Below are 12,519 nucleotides of genomic sequence, written 5' to 3' on the forward strand. Positions count from 1 at the left end.
ATCTTTTGCTTCCCGCCTTCTTTCCTTTAGAGTAGTTTCAAGGAACATGATCATAACCAGTAGGAAATCCTGCTCTCTCAAAGTTAATTATGATGGTGGAGTGGGAACTTCCATTTTCTTTAAATAGCTGACAGTCTGAATTTCCAAGTCAGCCCTTAAACTCTAAAGATAACAAGCTACTCGGGTAACACAACACAGGCAAACAGAGAATTCCTGAAAGCTGACACGGCAAGGAGGCAAGGCAGTATCACTGAGCTGCCAACCACAAATGAGTTTGTAAAAGCAAAGCATTTTTTTTTTTTTTTGAGATCCTGAAAGCTGGAAGTTACCACGTAACAGTGATTAGGATCCTTCTGCTTGTAGGGAAAAGTGAGTGACTCCCGTTTTCAGTTCGGTGCTCAGTTAGAGTAAGAGTATGTTAGCACCCAGCTTCCAGAGGAAGGAAGTATTCCCAGCTGAAATGCAGCTGCTTCCCCAAGGAAAGGAGCCGCCCTGGATGCCCTGCCAGTGAGTGCATGAAGAGAGGGGAAGAAGTCGAAGACTTTCAAGAACTTAAAGCTCCAAGAAGTAATTCCATTTACAAGACCTTTGCACATTTTTGATGTATTTATTTGAGAGGCAGAGAGACAGATGATAGAGAGCTCCCATGTGCTGGTTCACTGCCCAGAGGCCTGGACTGAGGCGGAAGTCAGGAGCCAGGAACTCATGTGGGTGGCAGGAACCCCATTAGCAGGAAGGGTCCATGTCAGCCGAAAGCAGGAACCGGAGCCAGGTATCAAACCTGTGCGCTCTGATATGGGATGCCAGATGCCTGCCATCACCCCCACTCCCCGCCCTGGGCCTTTAAAATCAGGTACATTGATAAAAAGCAGCAGTCTCTACTAGGTGCTGTGCTGAGTACTTTAACTGGAAAGTGATCGTGAAGACAACAGGAACTTTGTCCTGTAACTGCTTGGGTTCAGATCCAGGCCCAGTCAGGGGCTGTGTACCTCTGGGTACATTATCTGACATCCCTGGAACTCAGTTTCCTTGTCTGAATAAACACTGTGTGGTACTGTTTATTATTAACAATGCGTTTAACCCTCAATCAGCTGAGGGTTAAACATCCCTATAGCCAAAGGCATGACTGTTGTCCCCATTAAAACTGTATGGGACTCAAAACATTTTTATGTCACCAAAATGAACTTGTGTATATTCTAAAGAAGTATGGATTTGGTTATTTGAAAGGCAGAATAAGCTAGAGAGGGACATAAAGGGTTCTTCTATCTGTTGATTCACTCTCCAAATGCCTACAATAGCTGCGGCTGGGCCAGGCCAAAGCCAGGAACCAGGAACCAGGAACAGCATCCAGGTCTCCCATATGAGTGGCAGGGGCCCAAGGACTAGAGCCATCACCTGGTGCTTCCCAGATGCATTAACATAGAGCTGGATCAGGAATGAGGCAGCCAGGACTCAAACCAGCACTGACACATAGGATGCAAGCATCTCAGTCTATGAATTAACCCACCATACCACAGCGCCCGCTCCTAAACTTATCTTTTAATTCCATTTTTTCCATGAACTTTTGGCACTATGTTATATTTCAAGCTAGGCCTTTAATGAATTAAACATGTTTGTTGGAAAAAAAAAAAACTGTTCAGAATTAACTTTTTTCTCTATGATACTCAGTTAAAACGGGAGCCAGGAAGCATACCCAGGTCTCCTAAGTGCTTGACTCACTACCTCTGCCTCTGAGGTTCTGCATTAGCAGGAAGCTGGATGAGAAGCAGAGTAGCCAGGACTTGAAACAAGCACTCTGACATAGGATGCAGGCCTCTCAAGCATGATTTAACTGCCGGGCCAAATACCTACCCCTCTTCACTAAATGTTCTGTCTGCTCTTGTGCCTTGCAAATCTCCTGTAGGGGATAGATAGGCAGTGTTTTCCACACTTAATTGTTCACAGTGTTTGAGCACCTTGCTGAACCAGTGTTCCAAGGATTTCACTTTGTCAACCATAGAATCTTGGTAGGAATCAGGCCTTTGCATGTCACAGCTTTAGTACTTTACATTTTATTTTCAACTCTTTTTTTTTTTTTTAATTTGAGAGTCAGAAGGGAGAGAGAGAGATGGATGACCGAGAACCTCTGTCCTCTGGTTTAATCCCCAAGTGCCTACCAAGTCCAGGGCTAAGTCAGGCAAAAGCCAAGGGCTAGGAACTCAACCTGGGTCCCATATGGGAGACAGGGACCCAGTACTTGAACCATCATTGCTGCCTCCTAGGATCTGCATTACCAGGAAGCTGGAGTTCAGAGCCTTTGCTGGGCATGGGACTCTCATGAGGGATGTGAGCATCTTAACCTCTAGGCCAAATGCCTACCCCTGATATATAAACACCTACCAGTGCCACAGAGGACCAGACCTACACACGAGGTAACTCCGGTGGACCTATTTGGATTCTCCATTTCCCTCTCCAATCATCATAGCTACTTGGAACTGAAATGAATTCTGTCCCCTTAGCCTCTTCAGCTAGCAACTGGCTGCACCTTTGGCATGTGTAGCATTCTGTGTGAGCAGTGTGACAAGGACTCCTGCTCCCCAAAGTGCAACCATCCTGAGTTTAAGGGATGACACCCTGGGGGAGGAATTCTACATTTCTCCACTGATAAGCATTCAGTGTCTGCTGGTTTGTTCTAAAAACAATGAGTGATAACACAACACACAACAGAATACAGCCCTGTTATCTGAGTTCAGATGGCTCATGCCTTAATCCAGCTTTTGTGCAATCAGGAAAGATGCATAGAATCAAACACACAGGAAGAAGGGACAAAGCTTTGGGGCTTCAAGTTGACCAGGCACGATTTTCCCTAGTTTCCCAGGAGAGGAACAAGATGTCTTTGCATTTTCATTCCTTTATCAGAAAACAATACCAATATTGTTTTCCTTCTGTGTGCCCTTTCTCTAATCTAGCTTTGTAACAGAGGTAGTTTTTTTGTGTGTGTGTGTGGCAAAATATACATGACATAGAATGTAGAATCTCATTTTTAAAGGAACATTTCAGGAGTGTTAAGTTTATTCACATTGCTGTGCAACCAATCTTCAGAATTTTTCATCTTGCAAAACTGAAACTCTGTATCCATTAAACAAAAGCTATGGAGAGAGTGGCTAGGTGGTGAATACGCCCGCATCCCACTGGGTTCTATGCTCAGCAGACCCTGGGACAGAGTGTTAAGGACTCAAGTAATTGAGTTTCTGTCACCCACATAGGAGACCTGGCTTGAGATCCTGGCTCCTAGTTTTAGCCCTAGCCAGGGGCTACTTTGGGCATTCACAGAGTAAATTAGTGGATGAATGCACCCTGTCTTTGTCTGTCTTACTCTGTCTCTTTGCCTCTCAAATAAATAAAGCATTTAAAATCATTCTCAAAAACAAAGCAATGCCCCTTTCTTCCTCTCCTGAGCCCTTGGCAAACACCATTATACTTTGTGCCTCTGAGTTTGACAAAAGGTCAAATATATTTTTAGAATATCTACTGATTTTCATGTTAGCCTGCTTCCCAGCCTAAGTCCTTCTTATCGATTGCATTTCTTCCACCATTTATTGAAAGATTTGAAAGTTCAAAGTAGACGTGATCAGAGTCCTCGGCGAGCTGGCTAATGTTTAGAAAAATCTCTCATCACATTTTCATTCCTAGTGGAAAGTCTTTAGAATTAAAAATGTGTTGACAGTTGGTTCCCATCAGGCATGCAGATAATTTGCCCTCTGTTACAAGTTAGGCCACAGACAGAAACGTAATGACAACGGGAATTTGCTTAATGGAATTCTACCAGATTTCCTGCTCAGGGTGCAACATTGGTGGAGTGCTAAGGGAAGCAGGGTCTGACAGAGGGAGAAACAGAGATCTTCTGTTGGCTGGTTCACTCCCCAAATGGCCTCAATGGCTGGGGCTGGTCCAGGATGAAGCCAGGTACTCTATTTGGATTTCCCACGTGGGTGGCAGAGGCCCAACTACTTGGGCCATCATTTGCCACCTTCCCAGTGCATTTGCAGGGAACTGGATTGTAAGCAAAGACTTAAACTCATGCCCCAAAACAGGATACTGATGTTGCAGGTGATAGCTTAATCCACTGTACTACAATATTGGCCCATCACACAAATTCTATGAACTGATCTGGATGTTGGAACATCAAATTTCAAAGCTGAACTTCCACCAATTACTACAGATTCTGTCAAATCAACCCTGACATGATTTAAAACCTAGAACTTGGTTAGTTACTGCCAAAGTCATTTTCCCATGTGAGAAAACCTTAGAGTTGCCAGACTTAGCCAATACAAATATAGGATGCCCAGTTACTGTGAATAATTATTTTAGTATAAATACATCCTAAATCTGGAAACTCTAACCTGGGTCATCCTTGTGGAGACTTCTCTCAGTGGGAATGACCATCACCAGCCTGGTCTGAGCAGGGTAGGAATAAAGTGCTTGGTAAAACCTTTGGCTTCTTGTGCTACCGTCAGAAGGGAAGGAACACATTGATTGAACATAGGCAAGTGCCTTCACAGGAGTCTATTGTAATATCCCCAAGAACCCTCTGGGCAGGTCACTAACCCCATTTCTATAGTGTAGAAACTCAATGTCACAAAGGTTACTTGGTGTATACCACCAAATTCCTAGGACCAGAAAGACCTGGGACTAAGTCTAGTTCTAACTTCCAAAGCCTTAATTACTGCAAATCACAGATCTGGGGCTGGTGGTGGGTTCAGTGATATTTGGATTTTTCTGTGTCCTGGCTGACCATACACCAGCTCCAGGGGAATGGGGGCAGCTGTCAGACCTTTCTAAACTTCAATTTCCCTATCTGTAAATTAGACATAGTGCTTAGGTCTTTGGTCACTGTGAGGACTAAATGTGTTGGAATAAGTATAATCCTGAGCACTTGTCACACACAGCACAGGGTGGGCTCCCTTAAAGCCAAAAGGATTTCTTTTATTGTCCTACAAGGAGGATCTGGGGGCAGAAGCAGCCTGGGAATGCATGATTGCCCCTGAACCCCGTGAAGGAGGCTGGTCAAGATGAACAAGAGCCGGCGCCGCGGCTCACTAGGCTAATCCTCCACCTGTGACGCCGGCACCCCGGGTTCTAGTCCCGGTCGAGGCGCCAGATTCTGTCCCGGTTGCTCCTCTTCCAGGCCAGCTCTCTGCTGTAGCCCGGGAGGGCAGTGGAGGATGGCCCAAGTGCTTGGGCCCTGTACCCGCATGGGAGACCAGGAGAAGCACCTGGCCCTGCCTTTGGATCAGCGCGGTGCGCCAGCCGCAGCAGCCATTGAGGGGTGAACCAATGGAAAAGGAAGACCTTTCTATTTCTCTCTCTGTCCACTCTGCCTGATTAAAAAAAAAAAAAAAAAAAAATGAACAAGAGCTCCCCACCTCTGGTAGAGTTTGATTAAGGGATTGGAGCAGATGAGTTCACCTTGCTTACCTGGTCCTCTTTTTTTTTTTTTTCTTGTTATTTAAAAAAAATGAACAAGAGCTCCCCACCTCTGGTAGAGATGGCATCTCGAGAATCAGCTGGAGGAACGGGGAATGGCCTACATGATTCTTAACTGTTCTCACTCTGCGCTCTGTAAATGGCTACAACCTGATTGGGCTTAAGGTGTGATCAAGAAAGATTTAAATGGGTGGGGAGGAAATTCCAAGACTAGAAAGGCCCCGCGGCTTAGGAGGGGCGCCGTCTGGCCCAGCCAAGAGTTTTTCCAGGCTCCTCCCCTTTCCTCTCCTCCCCAGATTTCTTTCCTTCTTTCCCTCTTCCCATTCTGGTGCCCAGGACTGTGGTCGTCCCAGGAACAAACTTCTGCACCTGTGTGCCCATTACCACCCAGTAACAGGGCCTTTGGTAAGTTTTCAAACATTGGCGGGCCTCCTTTCCAGCACCTCTGGACTGAGGGATCGGAGCAGATGAGTTCACCTTGCTTACCTGGTCCTCTTTTTTTGTTGTTGTTGTTATTTTTGTTATTTTTTGACAGGCAGAGTTAGACAGTGAGAGACTGAGAGAAAGGTCTTCCTTCCGTTGGTTCATCCCCCAGAATGGCTGCTACGGCCAGCACACTGCGCCAATCCTAAGCCAGGAGCCGGGTGCTTCTCCTGGTCTCCCATGCGGGTGCAGGGCCCAAGCACTTGGGCCATCCTCCACTGCACTCCCAGGCCACAGCAGAGAGCTGGACTGGAAGAGGGGCAACTGGGACTAGAACCCAGAGTACCGGCGCCGCAGGCGCGGGCATACCTGGTCCTCTTAATTTCAGTCTAGACAAGTGAAAGTAAGAAGGACATTTTATTTTAGCTCTTATGAAATTGGCTCAGTGTATAAGCCGTTTTTCTACTTTGCAGTAGTCTGGGGTTGCATTAGAGGTTAAATGAGCTTGAACTACCTTTCTACCTCGGTATTGGACTATGAATGAAAGTGTCAGCTTGCTTCCTACTTTCTTCATCCCATCCCAGGTCATTGTATTCCCAAAACGGTTAACAGAAAACTCACTCAGAGTAGTGATTTATGAGTTGTTTATGTCAGTATAAAAATTTGGGCATCAGGAATACCTTCTGTGGTTTAAAGAGCCTTTGTTGAGGTGTTAGGCTTTTTAACCTAAAATACCTTGGATTCCCTGTTTGTTTTGTTTTGTTTTAGATTCTGCTGAAAATGACTGGGATCTGGTTTTGTAGTTTTTTTTTTTTAATTTTTTTAAAGATTTATTTATATATTTATTTGAAAGGCAGAGTTATAGAGAGGCAGTGGCAAAGGCAGAGGGAGAGAAAGAGGTCTTCTATCCACTGGTTCAGTCCCCAAATGGCTACAATGGCCAGAGTTGTGCCGATCCGGAGCCAGGAGCTTCTTCCAGATCTTTCACATGGGTGCAGAGGCCCAAGGACTTGGGCCATACTCTGCTGCTTTCCTAGGGCATAATAGAGAGTTAGATCAGAAGCAGAGCAGCCCGGACTTGAACCGGCACCCATATGGGATACCGGCACTTCAGGCCAGGGCTTTAACCTGCTGTGCCACAGTGCTGGCACTTAAAAATATTTTTTAAAAACTGTATTTGATTTCTTTTCAACTGGGGTACAACTATAGGCTGTTTGGTTTGGCTCAAGAAGCAGTGAGTGATAACACATTAAGTCTTTTATCTGTGTTAGATCCTTTATGTGGTTAATCCAATTTAACCTAGTTACAAAGGTAGACTGTCATCACCCAAGAAGCGCACATTCCAAATGGAATTAACCAGAAGTTCTGAAGCCTCAGTTAAGCCCCCCAGGTTTTCCCCTTCCTCTCTCTGCTCCTCCCCTACTGCTTTCTCACTATGTGAGTTTAAATTACTTGATTTCTCTGAAACCTCAGTTTTCACATCTGTGAACTTGAAACACTGATGGAAACAGCATACTACTCCAGTGGAGGAAGGGTCTAGCCCAGCGTCTGGCACCCAGGAGCACCCCATGAGTGTGAGCTGTGTTGTTGGAGGGATATTTCTGGGCAGGGATCACATGACACTGCTCCTGCAGCGTCACTGCTGGGCCACCTCCTAGTGTCATCGGAAGCTGACCTCCTGAGCTGTCCTCCCAAAAGGTCTGGCTCAGCCTCCCTGACCCCCTCTCCCATTTTAAAATCCTTGGTTGCTGTCTCTCATGAACATCTGATTCATTTTATATTCTATTGCAGTGGCTCATAAACCATTTGTTAAATGCAAATTGCTGGGCCCCAGGCACAACCTTTCTGATTCAGTGGGTCTAGGGTGGAGCCTGGGAACTTGCATTTCTAGCAAATTGCCAGATAGTGCTGGTCTGGGTACTAGGAGAGATGGTCCTTGACGGGATTATTTCCCTATAAACCCAATGTAACATAAAACTATCCTAAGTCAAAAGTGGGTTGGATCTGGCTAATTGACGGAACAGGAACATCAGAGGTAGGCAGTGTGTGAGTCGTTGTCCTGGGTGCCTCAGGGCTGACTGGGAGCTTCCTGTGTTCAGCATTGCCAGGAAGGATCCAACCCCATGGCACTAGCCCAGGAAGAGCCAGCACATTGGATATGTCTATTGTTTCCACCCTAATTTGAAGATGAAACATCTTAAAAGAGAACCGTAATAAATTGCAACTGTCTCTGCTATTTCTTATGTTTGTCACTTTTGATGGCCCTTTACCAGGGTGGGTGCTGTGGCATAGTGGATTAAACTGCTGCTTGGGATGCCATATCACAGTGCCGATTGGAGGCCTACTCCAGTTCAGCTTCCTGATAATGTGCCTGAGAAGGGAGCGGAAGATGGCCAAGTACTTGTGTCCCTATCACCCATGAGTTCCAGCCTCTTGGCTTCAGCCTGTCCCAGCACTGCTGTTGAGAGCATTTGAGGAGTGAACCAGGGGCCAGTGTTGTGGCAAGCAGGTAAAGCTGCCGCCTGCAATGCGGCTGCTCCACTTCCTATCCAACTCTCTGCTAATGTGCCTGGGAAAGCAGCAGAGACAGCCCAAGTCATGGGCCCCTGCACCTATGTGGGAAACCCAGAAGAAGCTCCTGGCTCCTGCCTCCTTACTCCTGGCTCTGGACTGCTAAGTTGCAGCCATTTGGGGAGTGAACCAACAGATGAAAGACCTCTCTCTCTCTCTAACTCTGCTTTTCTTTCTTTCTTTCTTTCTTTCTTTCTTTCTTTCTTTCTTTCTTTCTTTCTTTCTTTCTTTCTTTCTTTTTTTATATTTGACGGGCAGAGTGGACAGTGAGAGAGGGAGAGAGACAGAGAGAAAGGTCTTCCTTTTGCCATTGGTTCACCCTCCAATGGCCGCCGCGGCTGGCGCGCTGCAGCCGGCGCACCACGCTGATCCGATGGCAGGAGCCAGGTGCTTCTCCTGGTCTCCCATGGGGTGCAGGGCCCAAGCACTTGGGCCATCCTCCACTGCCTTCCCAGGCCACAGCAGAGAGCTGGCCTGGAAGAGAGGCAACCGGGACAGAATCCGGTGCCCCAACCGGGACTAGAACCTGGTGTGCTGGCACCGCAAGGCAGAGGATTAGCCTATTGAGCCACGGCGCCAGCTAACTCTGCTTTTCAAATAAATAAATCTTATAGATAGGCATGAACTTAGTGGATGGAAGATGTCTCTCATTCTCTTTCTTCCTGTTATTCTGCCTTTCCAATAAATCTTTTTAAAAATATTTTCTTTGTTGAAAGAGTTACAGAGAAAGAGAGAGAGAGAATTGAAATCTTCCATCTGCTGCTTGACTCCCCAAATGGTCTCAACAGCCCAGGGCTAGGCCAGGCCAAAGCCAGGAGCCAGGAGCTTCTTCTGGGTCTCCCAACGTGGGTGCAGGGGCCCAAGCGTTTGAGTCACCTTCGGCTGCTCTTCTCATTAGCAGGGAGCTGTATTGGATGGAAATGGAGCAGCCGGTACACAATGTCAGTCCCGCAAATAAATGTATCTTTTTAAAAATCTCTTTACGTAGGAATTGGTATAGAGAAATCTCTAGTTACTGACTCAAGCAGATAATCAGCTTTACTCGTCATGGAAGGCCAAGTTCCATGGATAACTGAGAGAAATGATTTTCTTCTCTAATGAAGTGCAATTTAAAGGCAGTCTGGCTAGGGCAAAACTGTTAGAAGTAATGGTTAGCGTACTTTGAACTGCTAATCACCTAGGTGTTGATCAATGCCCAGACATGAGTTGATGAAATTGCTGTTTGTAAATCCTCGAAGAAGCCAAGATCCTTTTAATAATTACATGTTTAGGCAAGTTGTCATCCCTAAATACCACAGCACTCAGATTGCTTGGCAGTGAAGTTGGCACCTGTCACGCCTGTTATACCCATGCTTTTCTAACTGTTTAAGATCATTGCCCATGTCTCACTTCTTCAGGATAGCTCAGCTCTTTGATGGTTGCCACAGGTGTGTGGCAAACGAGTAGAAGGATATGACACATCAGCAGGGCCTGTGTAAGGCAACACCAGAAGACAGGCCAATGTTGCTAATCAGCTCCACTCCTAACTTGAACAATCTTGGGAACACGAGTAAAATGGAGTTCCCAGCAGTGATGACTTGCCTCATCTTCAGAGGCCCCTTTCTCAACCCTTTGCTTAATTTCTGATGATCTTTAGGCTTTGTGGGTATATTAGCATTTATTAATAACACCCCTAAGCCTTTATCTTGAGTGTTCAGCAAGGCACCTAACTCCACCTTTGTTACATCCACATATACTGGGATACTTCAAAAAGTTGACGGAAAGTGAAATTATAAGATCAGAATTTTTGCACTAAAGTTAACAAGTCTAGTAATCTCATTTTCCATGACCCTTTTGAAGACCCCTCATGCATCTTTCTGAACAGAGATGATGAAGTATACTTAAGTGTGGCTTAGTTCATGTCTTTGTACAGTGATGGTTCTGCAGAGATCTCTGCTTGGTCATCAGGAGTATTTAACAAACTCTTTTCATGCACCTTTGACATTGAGAAGAAATGCAATCTGGGCCTTTAGATTTCTTTATTTGAAAGGCAGAGTAAAGGAGAGAGACAGACACAGACAAAGAGAGGGAACTTACTTGTGCTGGTTCACTCCCCAGATGGCTGCAATGGCCAGGATTAGGCCAGCTTGAAGCCAGGAGCCTGGAACTCCCATCTGGGATTCCATGTGGGCTTCAGGGGCCCAAGCACTTGAGCCATCTCCCACTGATTTCCCAAGCATTAGTAGGGAGCTGGACTGGAAGTGCAGCAGCTGAGACTGAACCAGCACTTATGTGAAATGCTGTCATCAGAGGTAGCAACTTATCAATGCACCATGATACCAGCCCCTCTTTTTCTAATTTTCTTTTAACTGCCCTAGAAACCTGGGGATACCCCCACATCATCAGTGCTTTCATTTCCCTCAGAAATGCTAGCAACCACCGTTCTCTGATTGCTGCACTTCCTCCTACTGTAGCCTCTGAGTGGCAGGTGGCTGGTTTTTGCTGTGAGCAAGCTCGCAGTGAGCCACAAGCAGGTGCACACAGTTGCTGGGGGTGGCTTTTTCCACACAAGTGCTCTAGCGTGCACAACGTGTGGCTTTGATTTGGCCAAACATGTGGCTTTCTCAAAAAATAAGCGGGATTGGCACAGTCCCATAGGGCTTTTGAGGTCAGTGAAGAAAAACAATAGCTCGTGGAAGGGCGCTTGAGAAGGCCCAGAAGAGCTGCCGCCTGAAAAAGTTGCAGCAGCTAAACGGAGCATCAGGGGCAGTTTCCTTCTGGAAAGCTATGGAAACAGGCGTCTGGAATGTCGATGGGAGTGGTGCAGCCCAGACGATCAGATAAAATGCAGGCAGCTTCACCCTTGTGACATCTGAACTCCTGCTGAATTGATGGAGAAAAGCAATTTCGGGTTTGGGCACTGAAAAGTAGCAAGTGAAAGAGATTTATGGACATCCTCTCTGGCTAGGACCTGGAGAAACCAGTCCTCCCCTGTGGCAGCTCTGGTCAAGTGCGCCTTTGAAAGTAACACATCCATCCCTTGCCATTAGGGTCAGGAATGTTCAGACAGGGTCAGTGCTTTTATTGCTGGTGAAAGTCAGAGACGTCCCCGGTGGGAGCCTGCTCATGTCCCCCACTGCCGTCGGGCCCTCCCTCTGGACTCTGATTTATACAAACCATGGCGCCTGCCCTGCCAGCCAGGGACGGACCTCCTGTGCTGAGGCCAAACCCCTGGCCTTTTTGATCCCCATGGATCCACATGTCCTCAGGCTTCCAGGGAAATGCCAAAGGAGGGTGGACACGTGAGGACTTGGGGACTGTCTGCCCAATCAAGTGTGAAATCCTATTTGGTCCTAAACCCTGAAAATGATCAAGATTAACCTTCCAGAATAAAGTACCAGTGTTCTAATACCCAGGTGGGTTTATTTTATTTTATTTATTTTTTTATTGCTCAGTAAGTTCTGACTAATTGCCATTTAGAGAAGAGTTCCTACAGTGTTGATTCAAAAAGCTGGGACTTGCTGTGAAAGAGATCACACAGATAAGAAACAGAACATCTATGTACAGTTTCAGAGAGAGAGAGAGAGGCAGAGAGAGAGATCTTCTGTCCGCCAATTCACTTCTCAGATGGCCACAACAGCTGGGGGTGGGCCAGGAGCTTCGTCTGGGTCTCCCACGCCGGTGCAAGGGCCCAAGTATTTGAGCCTTCTTCCACTGCTTTCCTAGGCACATCAGCTGGAGCTAGATTGGAAGTGGAGCAGCCAGACATGAACTGGTGCCCATATAAAATGCTAGCATCACAGCAGTGGCTTTATGTGCTGCACCACAGTGCTGGCTCCTGGTCTGTTTTCTTTGCTGCATAGTATTCCATTGTATGAATATATATATATATATATATATATATATATATATATGTAATCTCATCATTTCTGTTCTTATGGAATATCTTGGGTTGTTTCCCTTTTTTTTTTTTTTTTTGTCTTATTGTGAACACTGCTGTTATAAACCTTATTCCTTTAAGTTTCTCTAGTGATGGAACTAGTAAGATTAGAGAATCCTAAGGTTTGCAAATTTCCAAAA

General features: G+C 46.1%; 1 protein-coding gene and 1 long non-coding RNA gene across 10 annotated transcripts in view; one reads left to right on the forward strand and one right to left on the reverse strand.

Annotated features, from left to right (window-relative positions):
* Positions 1 to 12,519, forward strand: part of FRMD4B (FERM domain containing 4B) — a 366,145-nt gene that overhangs the window by 295,428 nt on the left and 58,198 nt on the right. The window lies entirely within an intron of this gene.
* The window catches only part of LOC149124310 (uncharacterized), a 101,994-nt gene that overhangs the window by 66,751 nt on the left and 22,724 nt on the right, over positions 1 to 12,519 (reverse strand). The gene's annotated exons all lie outside the window — the stretch shown is intronic.

Source organism: Oryctolagus cuniculus, chromosome 10, assembly GCF_051225735.1.
Source record: "Oryctolagus cuniculus isolate XC-2025 breed Fujian yellow rabbit chromosome 10, ASM5122573v1, whole genome shotgun sequence".
NCBI classification, from domain to species: domain Eukaryota; kingdom Metazoa; phylum Chordata; class Mammalia; order Lagomorpha; family Leporidae; genus Oryctolagus; species Oryctolagus cuniculus.